The following is a 12,280-nucleotide window of genomic DNA, read 5'->3' as shown; positions in this document are numbered from 1 at the left end:
ATCGATAAACATTCTGCCTGGAGAGAACACCAAATAAATTATCTCCATTGCCGCAACTTACACCATTGAAAACCAAAGTGTTTACATGGGCTGCATTGGCGCCCTTAAAAAGTCAAGGTCGATTTGTAGAGACATGAAACACAAGAAAGCGAAGGTGCAAGCACTAAGCCTGGGCGTTGAACTACGCTCCGTTCGCAGAGGTTGCGAAGTTTAGGCAACTTCGCGATTCGCGTAGAGCGCGAAGTTGCAGATTGCTACGCATTCTAGCGCGTAGCGTAGTAGTTTTGCATCCTCGCGCGCTCAATATTCATTCTCGCTCGCCAACTTGCTTTTCTGTCCATTCACGAGCGCCACGAGATTTGTAATATCGCTGCCCAAGCCCGTGAGAGTGTGCGAACGCGAACACGTCATTCGGGCGCGCGAGCTGACTTCCGGCGGCTGTCTTGGTAAGATCGCGATCCCGAACATGCAAAAACTACAATCTGGCGAAGAATATCTCTCGAGCTTCATAAAACCTTCTCTAAAATGATCATTTTGCTCAGAAAAACTCCTCAGATTGTGATTTTGCTGTAGTCTTTTGTGTAAGGAGGAGTCCTTTAATGTTTTTTAACTCTTCTTTTCAAGAGGAAGGAAGTGCCCCTGATTCTACAGCTTCCTGTTCCTGTCCAGCAGGCTCCTCCCAGTGCTTTGTGCATGTGCTGTTCACTTTCATTTGGATTTGGAGCTGGAAGGATCACTTTTTGTGTCTGTCTGCTGCATCATACCATTGGATTGGATTTATTTGAGGACTTTGTGATTTGAGATTTAATTTACTACAAGTAAGTTGGAGAATTGGTGTGTTTGTTTCATTGGGGCTTGTTTGTACCTACATTTTTCTGGGATTTTCATTGTTTTTTAAAATTATTGTTGTGGCGGGTGGCCTGTACTTTCAATAGGGGCCTAGTTGTTTTTCTCTGCAATTTCAGCCAGTAGGGTACCATGGGTCCATGTTTCGTGGTGTCTGTAGAATTTTCAACATCATGTAGGGCATGGATGGCATAGGATTGAAATGCTAAATGTGGCTGTGGTGTATTTCACTGTTGGTGTGTGTGTGTGTGAAATACCTTTGTTGGATGTGTGTGCTTAATGTGTAACTTCTTTCCAATCCTTTCGTAGCCCTGTTGGTTTTCATTTTTGTATTAAAGCTGTGTTGTTTAGCAGGCCTCCTTTGTCCGGTCATATATTATAGGCCTGCTTCAGTTCATTGTTTTTCATGGCCTGTTGTGACTGTGAGTGCCCATGTGGCTTGTGGCAATTTTGTGGTGGTAGTTTCGTAGTGTGTGCTTCTTTTTCCATAAAGGCCTGCATTTCTTTTCTTTGTTCCCCTTGGCTTATGCTTGTTGTTGTTGTGTCCTCCTGGCCATGTGTCTGGCGGCCATTTTGTGAAGGCTGGCATTGTGCTTTTGCCATAGGCTTACATTGACTGTTCCAAGCTTGTGGCCTAGTCTGCCAGTAGGCCCAGAGGTAGTCAGCCTCAAATCTTTGGTGCGTTATTTAAATTTACAGTTTGTGTTGTCTGTTGATTTGTTTTTACACCATGGATGGCTTTGGATTTTATTGCAAAATGTGTTTTTTGGGGTGGAATAGCAGTTTTTTGGTGTGTGTTAAATAAATAGGGCTTTTTAGCCAGTAGGTAACCCTAGGGATTCAGCTCGCGTACTTTCGGTAACTCTGCACAGCGCGACAATGCGGACTTACAGTTTTCGTCATTTTCGCGCTCTCAATATGCGTGTTCGCGCACGCGATAAAGCTTTTTTGTACAGTTCGCGATCCCGAACACGCAGCATTTGCAATCTGGCAAACAATATCTCGTGAGCAACATAAATCCTTCTCGAAAACGCTGATTTTGAGCATTTTGCTAAAAAAACTCCTCAGGTTGTCATTCAGCTGTAGGTTTGGAGCACGGAGAAGCTTTATTTTTTTAAAAATATTTTTATGAGAGGAAGTAAGTTCCACAGACACTACAACTTCCTGTTCCTGTCCTTTGTAATCACTTTTTGGTTATTATTGTGGTGGGTGGCCTGAGCATGTGTGTGGCGGCCAATTTAGGAAGGCAGGCATTGTCCGAAATGCATTGGGTTGTAATAAAGAACATGCCTGGGAAGAATCTTGTGTTGCACGTGTTTTGTGAGAGAAGTCCAGATAGTCTCATCAGAAGCATTGGAAACTTGGAAAATTACATGATTCTTAGGTTGTGGATCAAGTGGAGTTGAGCAGAAAAAGAGAAATGAATGATTACACGGTTAAGAAAATGACAAACTTTTGAAGCATTATGTATTTGCGCACCACAGCTCTGCGACTGGCCTTAGTTTGTTTCATTACTAGTGTCAAAAGGGCAAGGCACTACCAGTTACGCACGCTTTCTTTGAAGGATTGTAGGACAACATTGGAATTAACAATGAACAATTGGGTGTGCATCCCATTACTTCGTACCATGACTATTTCAGGGTGCCATGTTTGGCACACTGCATTAACATTGTTGTTCAAGACTTTCTGAAAAATGAAAGAAAAGTCAGCAGCTTACTGACCACCTGCAGAAGAATATGCACACATTTCAACCATTCTTTTAAAGCCCGGAAGCAGCTGAGGGTCATTCAACGTGAGCATAAAATGCCAGTCAAAGCACTCATCCAGGAGGTGCCAACACGTTGGAACTCAACGTATTACATGCTTGAGCGTCTGTTTGAGCAGTACATACCACTTAATGCTTATGTCATGAAAAGGTCAGGGGATCCTACTGTGAAAGGCATGACAGTTGAGATGGCCCAATGGGACCTCGTCAAATGCCTGACAGAGATGCTACTTTCTTTTGAGGTCTTCACACGTGAAGTGAGCAGGGAGGACTGTACTATGGGCCAAGCTATTTATTGTTGTACATGCTAGAGCAAGAGCTGAAGGAGGTGTCAGAAATGTACGCAGGTGTGGATGACAAAGTAGACGCATATTATTTGGCAGACACCTTAGTCGCTCACTTATCTGACAATACAAGGATTCAAAATAACATTGTGTCACATCCACATTACATTACTGCCTCAATTTTGGATCCACGTTACAAATTATTGCTGCGCAGTAATGAAGTAATTCCTTTTTCAGAAGTGGATGTTGCCCAGTACAAAACTTTGATAGCTGAGGAAGCCACTGACTTTGAAAACGAAAGGATCTTAATTAGAGGCAGAAAAAGTACTGCAGGGCACCCAGAGTCAAGTTCTACTTCAGAGGCCGAGAGCAGTGCGTTTGCCTCTCAGCAGTCAACAACACTGCCAGCAATAACATCAACAGCACCAACAGGATCATCAGGCACATTTAAAAAAACGGCAGGTGATTGGTTTCTACGGAAAGGGTTTTGTGCGTCCATGACTGATGCAAAGGCAAAAGAGGCCAAGCAAATCGGAGCACCCCTGAACATTGAGCGGATGGTTCAGGCCTATCTAGATGACACAACAGAGGTCTTCATGGAGCAAAGCCCATTGGTGTATTGGTATGGGAAAAGAAGCCAATGGCCAGTGCTCAGCAGGCTGGCGATAAAGTATGTGGCTTGCCCTGTTGCAAGTGTCTCTTCAGAGTGTGTTTTCAGTGCTGCTGGAGCCATTGTTACTGTCAAAAGGACCAGTCTCTCGCCCAAAAGCGTTGAGAGGTTAACCATGATCAAAATGAATCAACACTTTATACCACCGGAGTACAAAATACGTGAATCACAGCAGGAAGAGGAGAGCGACTTCGATGACATAAGTAGTGGGTTGTTAGACGTACTTCTGTCCGAACCACCAGAGTTTGAGGACGAGCTCCTCTTCCCTGACAACTAGGCTTTCAAATTGTTCTCCCTTCCTTTATTTGTGTGTGACTGTGTATCTGTTTTTCTGGTTCAAAATCTAATCACAACAAATCCATCAACAGTCTCCTCTTTTTATTTCCCTATTGGAGTTGCACGTCTGTGCATAACTGTCCACTCCACTCCTCAGGGTCCTGCTCCATCTTCCTTACTCTCCCTAAGTACATTTCAAGCAAGCCAGACATTGGATGGAGATGGAGAATAGTACAATACATGTTGCCTCTAACAGTCCCTCCATAGAAGTGAAACGTGACTCCAGCTATATTCCATTTTGTTTCCAAGCCGAAAGAAACTCATCACTGACTGTCAGAAGGCTAGGCAGGCATCAGATCTGACAGCCAAAGAGAACAGCAAGACAGGTAATGAGTGATTATTGTGAATGATGGCATGCATTGCATTGGATGCTGGCTGACAACGAATAATTGTGCATGAAGTAGAACTATACTAGTTTATCGACAAAGTAAAAGTGACTCAGGTGTGGTGACAGTTAATGTTTCCTTGTTGTTTAATAATAACTACATTGTACTCCTACCACTGCAGGTGCCGGCCAATATCCGTTGCAATTTTGTAATATGGAATATATTATAAACTTAATCAGTCACTACAGACTAAGTTGGTGTTGGAGAATACGTACCACACGGTCAACATCATGATGCTGCTTTGCACATAGTCAGTTGGATCAGAGAAAATTGATGGAATAAATGTGTTTCATGGGCTGTCTTAAAAGGTAAACAGTTTGAACAAGAAACACAGCAGACCTAGGCTAGATGTCCGTGTAGTGGTGTGGACTGGAGTAGAGTGCAGTGGTATGAGGGACAGTGGCGCATTGATTTAGTCACTTCATTTGGAAAATGCTAGGTTGCTGCAGTGCATATGACATTTCTCTGGCTTGGTCAAAATGTAAGTAAGGGCTAGGGTGCCTGGCCTGTGCCGCGGTTCTCCTGTTCTGTGGCTGTACTGGCTCCTGAGTCCTGTCCCGTTGTTGTTGTGGCTTAATGCTGTAGAGTAGACACTATGTATCCTATCCAAGCTGCCTCAGTCTGAAAGTGTTCTCTCCAGAGTCTTGTCTTCTCGTCTTGCACTCCACTGTAATTGAGTTTATTGTTTTAAATGCAGTAATTTTTCAATACCCCGTTTGTTTTTCCATCTACACTTACAGGCCGGCCTTTAACCTGTGCTATAGTGGGAGAAATGACTCACACTTACCTTACCAATCCGCATCAGGCAGGCATTGGTACCCAAGATTGATGTGTGGAGTGTCCATGGAAGGGAGGACCAAGAGGAATGACGAGAATGATGCAACTCCACATTTGGACCAGGATAGTACAGTAACTTTAGTATCATTCATCATTCGTCTTTAAATTTATTTGATTGCTTTTTTCTCTTCAATCATTACGACTGTGTGTTGTGGTTTGTTTGGTAATTGATCCCTACAACTATTTTTTAATTTGCTTTGCTAGCTTGAAAAATAAAAGTAAGCCCGGTACAGCATGTCATTTGGTTCAGTCTGAGCTCTGAGGGTGGCAGACAGGCAAGGCAAATTTCAATTTCTTCCCTGTACTGTCTCATTGGGTAACAGTAGTTATAGTAAGTACAACTCATTATCATTAACCATCAAGTTCTCTTCCTCAGCATGCATGCATTTGCTTTTTCTCACTTTATACTTTGATTTCTTTGATAATGGATCATGGTCGCCTTACAAGATTATGTTTTACTTTTGTTGTGTCCATGCATACTGTCTGTTTTTCTTTCTCAAACCTTTCCCAAAACCCCACTTCCCATCCATTCATCAATCCCTAACCCTCTTCCCCCGGGCTGTGTGATTTATATTGAGGTGTGATGTGATGACTACATTAAATGTACACCAACAATAGATCACACGCTTGCTGGGGCAGATGTGGTGAAAGCAACACTACTTGAATTTCAACTAAGGCAGGGCAAGGATCTTCTTCTGCTTGCCCACCCATGCTGTAGTTTACTTTGTGTTCTGTTCTACTACTCCTCCCACAGTATCTCAGTCAAGTGACTTTCTCTTTCTTTTTTCAAATGCTATTGCCAGTGTCTACTACTACCACCACAATAATGGCATCTTCTCCGTTAATTTGGGAAACCAACCATGCAGCCATCAGTGTGCCGAACTTCATCATCAATCACAGGTAAGATAAGTTTGGTGGGAGGTATGGACTAGGAGGAGAGACTGACAGTACTATTATGACAATTAAAAATAACTCAGTGAGGGGTACTGCATCTATCGGTTTGTGTGTTACAAAATTGGCAGATCTTTTAAATCAAACACTGGCTGTGGGCATGCAGCAGCACGGAAACAAAGTAACAAACCATGTAACTTAGATTGAATTCGAAAAACTGTAGCCCACCACAAAACATTAGCATTGTATAAGTAAATAGTATAAAATGTAATATCCCCTAACAAAAATAAACTATCCCACTCTGACCTAACCCACCCCCCTCCCTAACCCCAACCAATGTCCAAAACGAAACGAAAGTCCAAGAGTCCCAATGTCCGAACGAATCCCCAACGCCCAAAAACCCACCCACCAACAAAAGGAATTAAAAAAGGGGCAAATGACGAGGTCCTCTATTGTCGGCGGGCCTTCAGGTGTTTGTCCACCAGGATCTTTACCCGCTCCTCTAGGTTCTCCTCTAAGCGGGCCATCCGGCGGAGCAGCTGGCAGCGAAATGCCCTGCAGTTACATGCAGGGTGGGGGGCAGCAGTGCTTGCAATGGAGGCGCGGCGGCGGGCGGCTGCCGGACCACGACGCCGTGAAACTGGAGGCAGGGCCTGACTGGGGTCTGGGGCATTGGAGGAGGCTGCAGCTGCAGCCGCCTCATCCTCCGCCTGAGCCACCAGCCGGCGATAATGTTCGCAGATGGCCTCCAGTTTACGGCGCCGGGCCCTAGCGGCCAACTCCTTCCGAGATGGTTTTGTGGATGTGGAAGGAGTATCTATATCAAGAAAGAAAAAGAACATGTTGTAGCCAATACTCTTAGCAAAACAGAAACACTAAAATCATTCTACACATAGTGTCACAGTATCACTAGCAAGCACAGTTCATAACATTTGTGATTTGGTGGTAAGTATCTCTAATCCTACTTCCTTGGACTCTAACATTTGTGGAAGTTTCCGACATTATAAATATAATCGTACTATGTACTCCGGTACACCAGTCGTGTTGTTCTTATCTGTAGTTTAGCCCTATTACATAACCTTGTTGTAGCCGGCATGCCAGCTCAGTCAGCTAAGCTAAGCTTGCACCCAAGAGAAACAGATATGAGCCACATGATGCAGACTCACGTTAGTTTTCTTTACTACTACTGTCTGCAGGTGGCAATGCTCATATTTTTGTATGACGCCTTACGGCCGTTGGCACTGGCCATACTCTGTCTGTTACATGAGGGCAAATGCACAATTTTACTTACACCCTGCCCTGGGTACTTCAAAAAGGCTGATTATTTATCTGATCCAATGATCATTGCTTATATTCATATTATAGATGCTAATACGATACGACATCAGGTCAGTAGCGGTCGGTGGTGGGAGTGCTGCCGGGCGGTGACGTGGGAAGGTGCGGGGTGGGGATAGTAAACTATGGATTAAGGACAATCACAGGTAATTAAACAATACATAAACAACAAATAATAATTGTTGCACGCACTGCATCGCATTCGGCAGTGCAGTGCGCACATTGAAAATAATTTTATTTATTTTTATGTTGTTTACCTGTATTTGGCCGTAATACACAGTTTACTCGCCAGTGCCACCCACCCGTCCCCTCCCCATGTCGCCGCCCACAAACACTCCCACCACCAATCGCTACTGCAGAGGGTACTTTGCTTTCATTGATTGTGTAACCAATAACCATAAACAACAGATAGGCCACCCTTTGCAGGCTGGCTGACCCAATCGAAAATACATTAATAATAATAGGTAGGGAGTGGTCCCCAGAGTGGGAGGAAGGGGCTTCCGCTTGAAAATATATATATATATATATATATATATATATATATATATAAATATATATGACGTGCTTGCAAACTACTGCAAGTCTACTGTATTCTGATAATACTACCTATATTCCCCTACGCTTTGCTACTGTCGCGCAGTTTCTTTTACATTTTCTTCAAAGTAAAAATCTCCAGTGACACTTTCCACCTATACTGTCTATTGATGATAGTACATCCAGGCATACATCCATTAAAGTAAACGTTTATCCTTCTTTTTTATGTATCTCATACTTAGTTGGTTTCACCAACAACCACCCATGCTTCCTCTCCTTCCTTGCTTGCCTTGGCTTTGAGTTTGAATTTGAACCAAACAACGCTGATTCTTGCTATCTAGCACTATCCACCCATACTGTGTCACCCACCCAGGCAGGCATTCTCTTTCACCTTCCACCACTCCTTCAACAACCCATGCATCTGATCTGATTACTATCAACCACCTATGCATGCTTCCAACAACATATCCTTTCCCTGCCAGTCAGTCATATTATTTATCTCGCCCGTCCTTCCACCCTTAGTTCTTTCCCTCTTTGTTCAACACATCCATCAAGGTCATCTGATCTGAGTTTGTCTTCTCCATAAAACCTTCACAGCTGATTTTGGAGTCAAATAGAAGAGGCCATTGGTTACTCAACTTACGCTGCTAATGCTAAGTAAAGGGTGTCTTCTTCAACCGTTGTATAATGTTCACTACAACTTAATAAGTCGCACAGTACAGTGAAATAGTGAACACACTTCCATCTAGTAGTAATGTCAAGAAGTAATGAATATAACTTACCGCCGCCGGCCACTGCTGCTAGCTCACCCCTGTCTCTCCTGCAGGTGCCGCCAGTTCTCCTGCCCCCTCCGGAGTGGCCGCATCGCCGCTGGCCCCGCCGGCACTGGTGGATGGTAGTGTGACTAGAAAAAAACATCACAAATTTTTAGATGCCTGGAAACCTCCCCCTATTTTAAGTGTTCACTTGGAACATTGAAAAAAAAGTTAATACAACATACATCAGCACTAGACAGTAAGTACAGTCAGTAGACAGACACTAGTAGTGATATGGTTCCTAGGGTCATCTAGTCCTACTCTACTCTTTTGAAAGTTAGCCTGAGCCATGTGTAACCCTTTTAGATTCATCATGTCGACTACTACTCTTTTGGCGCATATTTAATTATATCTGCCAGCTTATTGACATGTGCAGTAGATGCCTTGAGGCCACTTGACTGTTGCGTACAAGTGAAGAGGTCGAAAAACAACCCACTTATTGAGTTTGTTTAGTCCATATTGCTTAGCCATCACATACATGTTACACTTTTTGCCATGACTACAAAATGCTTGCATTCACCAGTATACTATCTAACGGCTAACGCGTAGCATTTTTCTCATATAATAGGCGGAAGATTCCCTTCTACAAACCAGAGATTTACAGAGCATATTATGATGCAAGATGATGTAACCAGTATTTCTACGTTCTACGGTAAGGGGCTTTCAGAATTCAAAAGATCTTGGCTCTTGTTATCATGCACATGTAAATGTTTACTGTTTTAATCTTAGGCTTTTTGCTGGCTTATTGACTATGGCTGTAGTAAATTAAATTTCATATTAACGATGTACAGAGTTTGATACTTGTTTCAAATAAACCTTTTGAACTTACACATAGACTCTGTGGTATTTGGTGTGGTGGGGTGGACTTACACAAGTGAGTGAGCAAAATGGTGTTATTATGTTCTGGGTTGTCTGTCTCAGTCATCATCAACATTGTGTATCTTCTTCGTGGGGAGGTCGGGAGTGGGAGCCTAATGTGAGACACTATAGCTAGTCGGTCAGGGGATCGTGGGTTCTTCGGACTGAGGTGTGATCAGTAAGGTCCAACCTCCCATCAGCAACATCCTATTTTGTTGTGCATAGTTCTGTATGTGGCTCTGCAGAATCACTAGACAATAGTAGTATCAAGTACTATCCGATCAAAAATACTAGTCAAATATCTGGTTGGTCATTTTGTTTGTGGTAATTGCCAAAGCCTCAACATTGAGAAGACTTGAAGAGGACAACCCAAAGGACAGGACACAGTGGCTAGAGCTATTGGTCAATCAGAGTTTTATTATTCCAAAGAAAACCTTCTATAAAGAACTGTTCAAGCTTTGCTACAGACAGAGTAATAATAGTAATAGTAGTAGTGGTAGTAGTACAGAGAGTCATAGCAGAGGCAGTTAGAAGCAACTTAGTTAGAGGCAGGGATAAACAGAATTTGGAAACAGATAGTCAAGGTCAAAGAAGTAAGCTTTTGTAAAAAATAGAATTAGAAAGTGGAACCATAATTTATAGTTCGGGAAAAAAAGTTGCAGTAAAAGTTAGGGAAATATAAATGTCAATATAACCACTGGAGGACTTACTGGGGCCAGCAGCAGGAGCCTCGGTAGAGGAGCGGTCCTGTCGTTCCCCCGCCGACTACGACCCCGTCTTCTTGCCCCTGGGTGGTGCTGATGATCATGTAAAATATAATAAAGAAAGAGACAAACATTAAGGAGTGCTGTGAAACAAATAATAATAAATCATTTGGAAAAATAAGTTAAACAACATTTTAGGAAACAACAATTGCAATAAAATTGACCTATCTAATCGGATGGATCGACAACTGGCTTCTTCCTGCATTGACGGATGGTCTACTTATTTATGAACACTCCAGTGTTCCATAATCATTCTGATTACAATACGAAGCTTAGTAAGTAAGTACCACCTGACCTACACCACCTATTCCAGACGGGCAAATTGTTCACTAAGTCTGTATTTCCATTTTTTTCAGCCATCAAATGCATAGATGAGATGGAGGACACATGCATACATTAGTGCATACATACATACAACAAATTGTGGGTTGGTTGCATGATTCTGATCTAGTTCTGCTACTGACTGACCATACTAAGCCTACCACTCACTAAACAAAGTACAAATGGTTCGACGGAGGACTGGGGTAAGCAGCACTCAGTGACAGAGGAGGCGTCACGCAGACCGCATAAAACAATTATTAACTAATACTAACAAACTAAACCTAGTATCCAATATCCATCCACCACTATTTCACAGTAGGACGATGGAAGGACTAGAGTCTCTCTAGCAAATCGCATTACCTAACTTCAGTTCTGTAAAATAAACTCTTACATAATCAGCATCAGCACAAGCTAGCGCAAACTAAGTTGCAAACAAGTAAGAGTACCACCGAGCACCTTGGTCCTTAAATCAAAGAACATTTTGCTTTTTGGAACGTAATTTACCAGAAACGCTTGGCACGCAGCAGTAATCTTGTTGTTCATCAAATTTAACATACACAATAAGTTACTCACCAAGCCCGACGACCTCGACACCTAGCAGGTCCAACAGGTCCTGCTCCCAGTCCAGGATGTCGGACCACTGGTGGGCTAGCTGATTGTGGGTGCGCCGGACCCCAGAGCACCGGAACACGGCCCGGTGCACCTTCGCCTACCGATGGTGCCGCTCCTGGGTAGCGTGCCCGGAGCCGGGCCTGCCGCCTGCTGCCAAGGTCAAGGGGAGGTGGCGCTGGATGAAAAAAACAAGGGCGGCCATCTCCTCCTCCTCAAACAGTTGCCGGGCCTGCACCCCTGCAGGACGCATTCTACCGCAAGGCAGGCGGCCCTTCTCTGCCCCCTCTGATCCCTTGCCCTTGACACTCGGTGTGCCCTTGGCCATGGTTCTGGGGTGGGTGGGAGGCGGAAAAGAAAAGTTAGAAGGGGAACAAAAGTTAGGGGGAAGAAGATAGAAAGAACTTTATAAAAGTAACAAAAACACAGTAAAAGTAGAAATAAAATGCAAAATATAAACTTAGGCAAAGAGAGAGATAGATAATAACTAAAAAAAAGTCAGAAAAAATGCTTTAAAGACAAAGGATTGCAAAGATAAAGGGAGGATACAAAAGTAGGCCCAGAACCATAGCATAGAGTGAAAAACAAGGTGGCCGCGCCCATTCGCGACCGCGTGGGTAAGTTCGCGCGATATTTCTCACAAACGTGTACTATTCATCGCGAACAAGTAAAATGCGCTCCCGAACAAGATGGCCGCGCCCGTTGGCGACCGCATGGGTAAGATCGCGAGATATATCCCCTGAGCATGCAAACAGCTCCCCGAACACGCTCACCGTGCTCCCGAACAAGAAAAAGCCATCGTGAACGGGCGCACCAAGCAACTACACAAGCTCGCGAAGCTACGCGAAGGTCGCGTAGTGCAAGTACATCTTCGCGCAGCTTCGCGAAGCGCGGCTACGTGAAATACGCCCAGGGTTAGCAAGCACCCATCCTGCAAGCACCCATCCATGTGCTTCAAGGCACTGTGTCATGTGCCTGCCTACTCAGTTTCAGTACAACAGCTGATATGGGACTGAGTTCCATCAATTA

The sequence above is a fragment of the Triturus cristatus genome, chromosome 1_2 (assembly GCF_964204655.1).
Source record: "Triturus cristatus chromosome 1_2, aTriCri1.1, whole genome shotgun sequence".
Lineage (NCBI taxonomy): Eukaryota > Metazoa > Chordata > Amphibia > Caudata > Salamandridae > Triturus > Triturus cristatus.
This window is presented reverse-complemented; position numbering follows the sequence as displayed.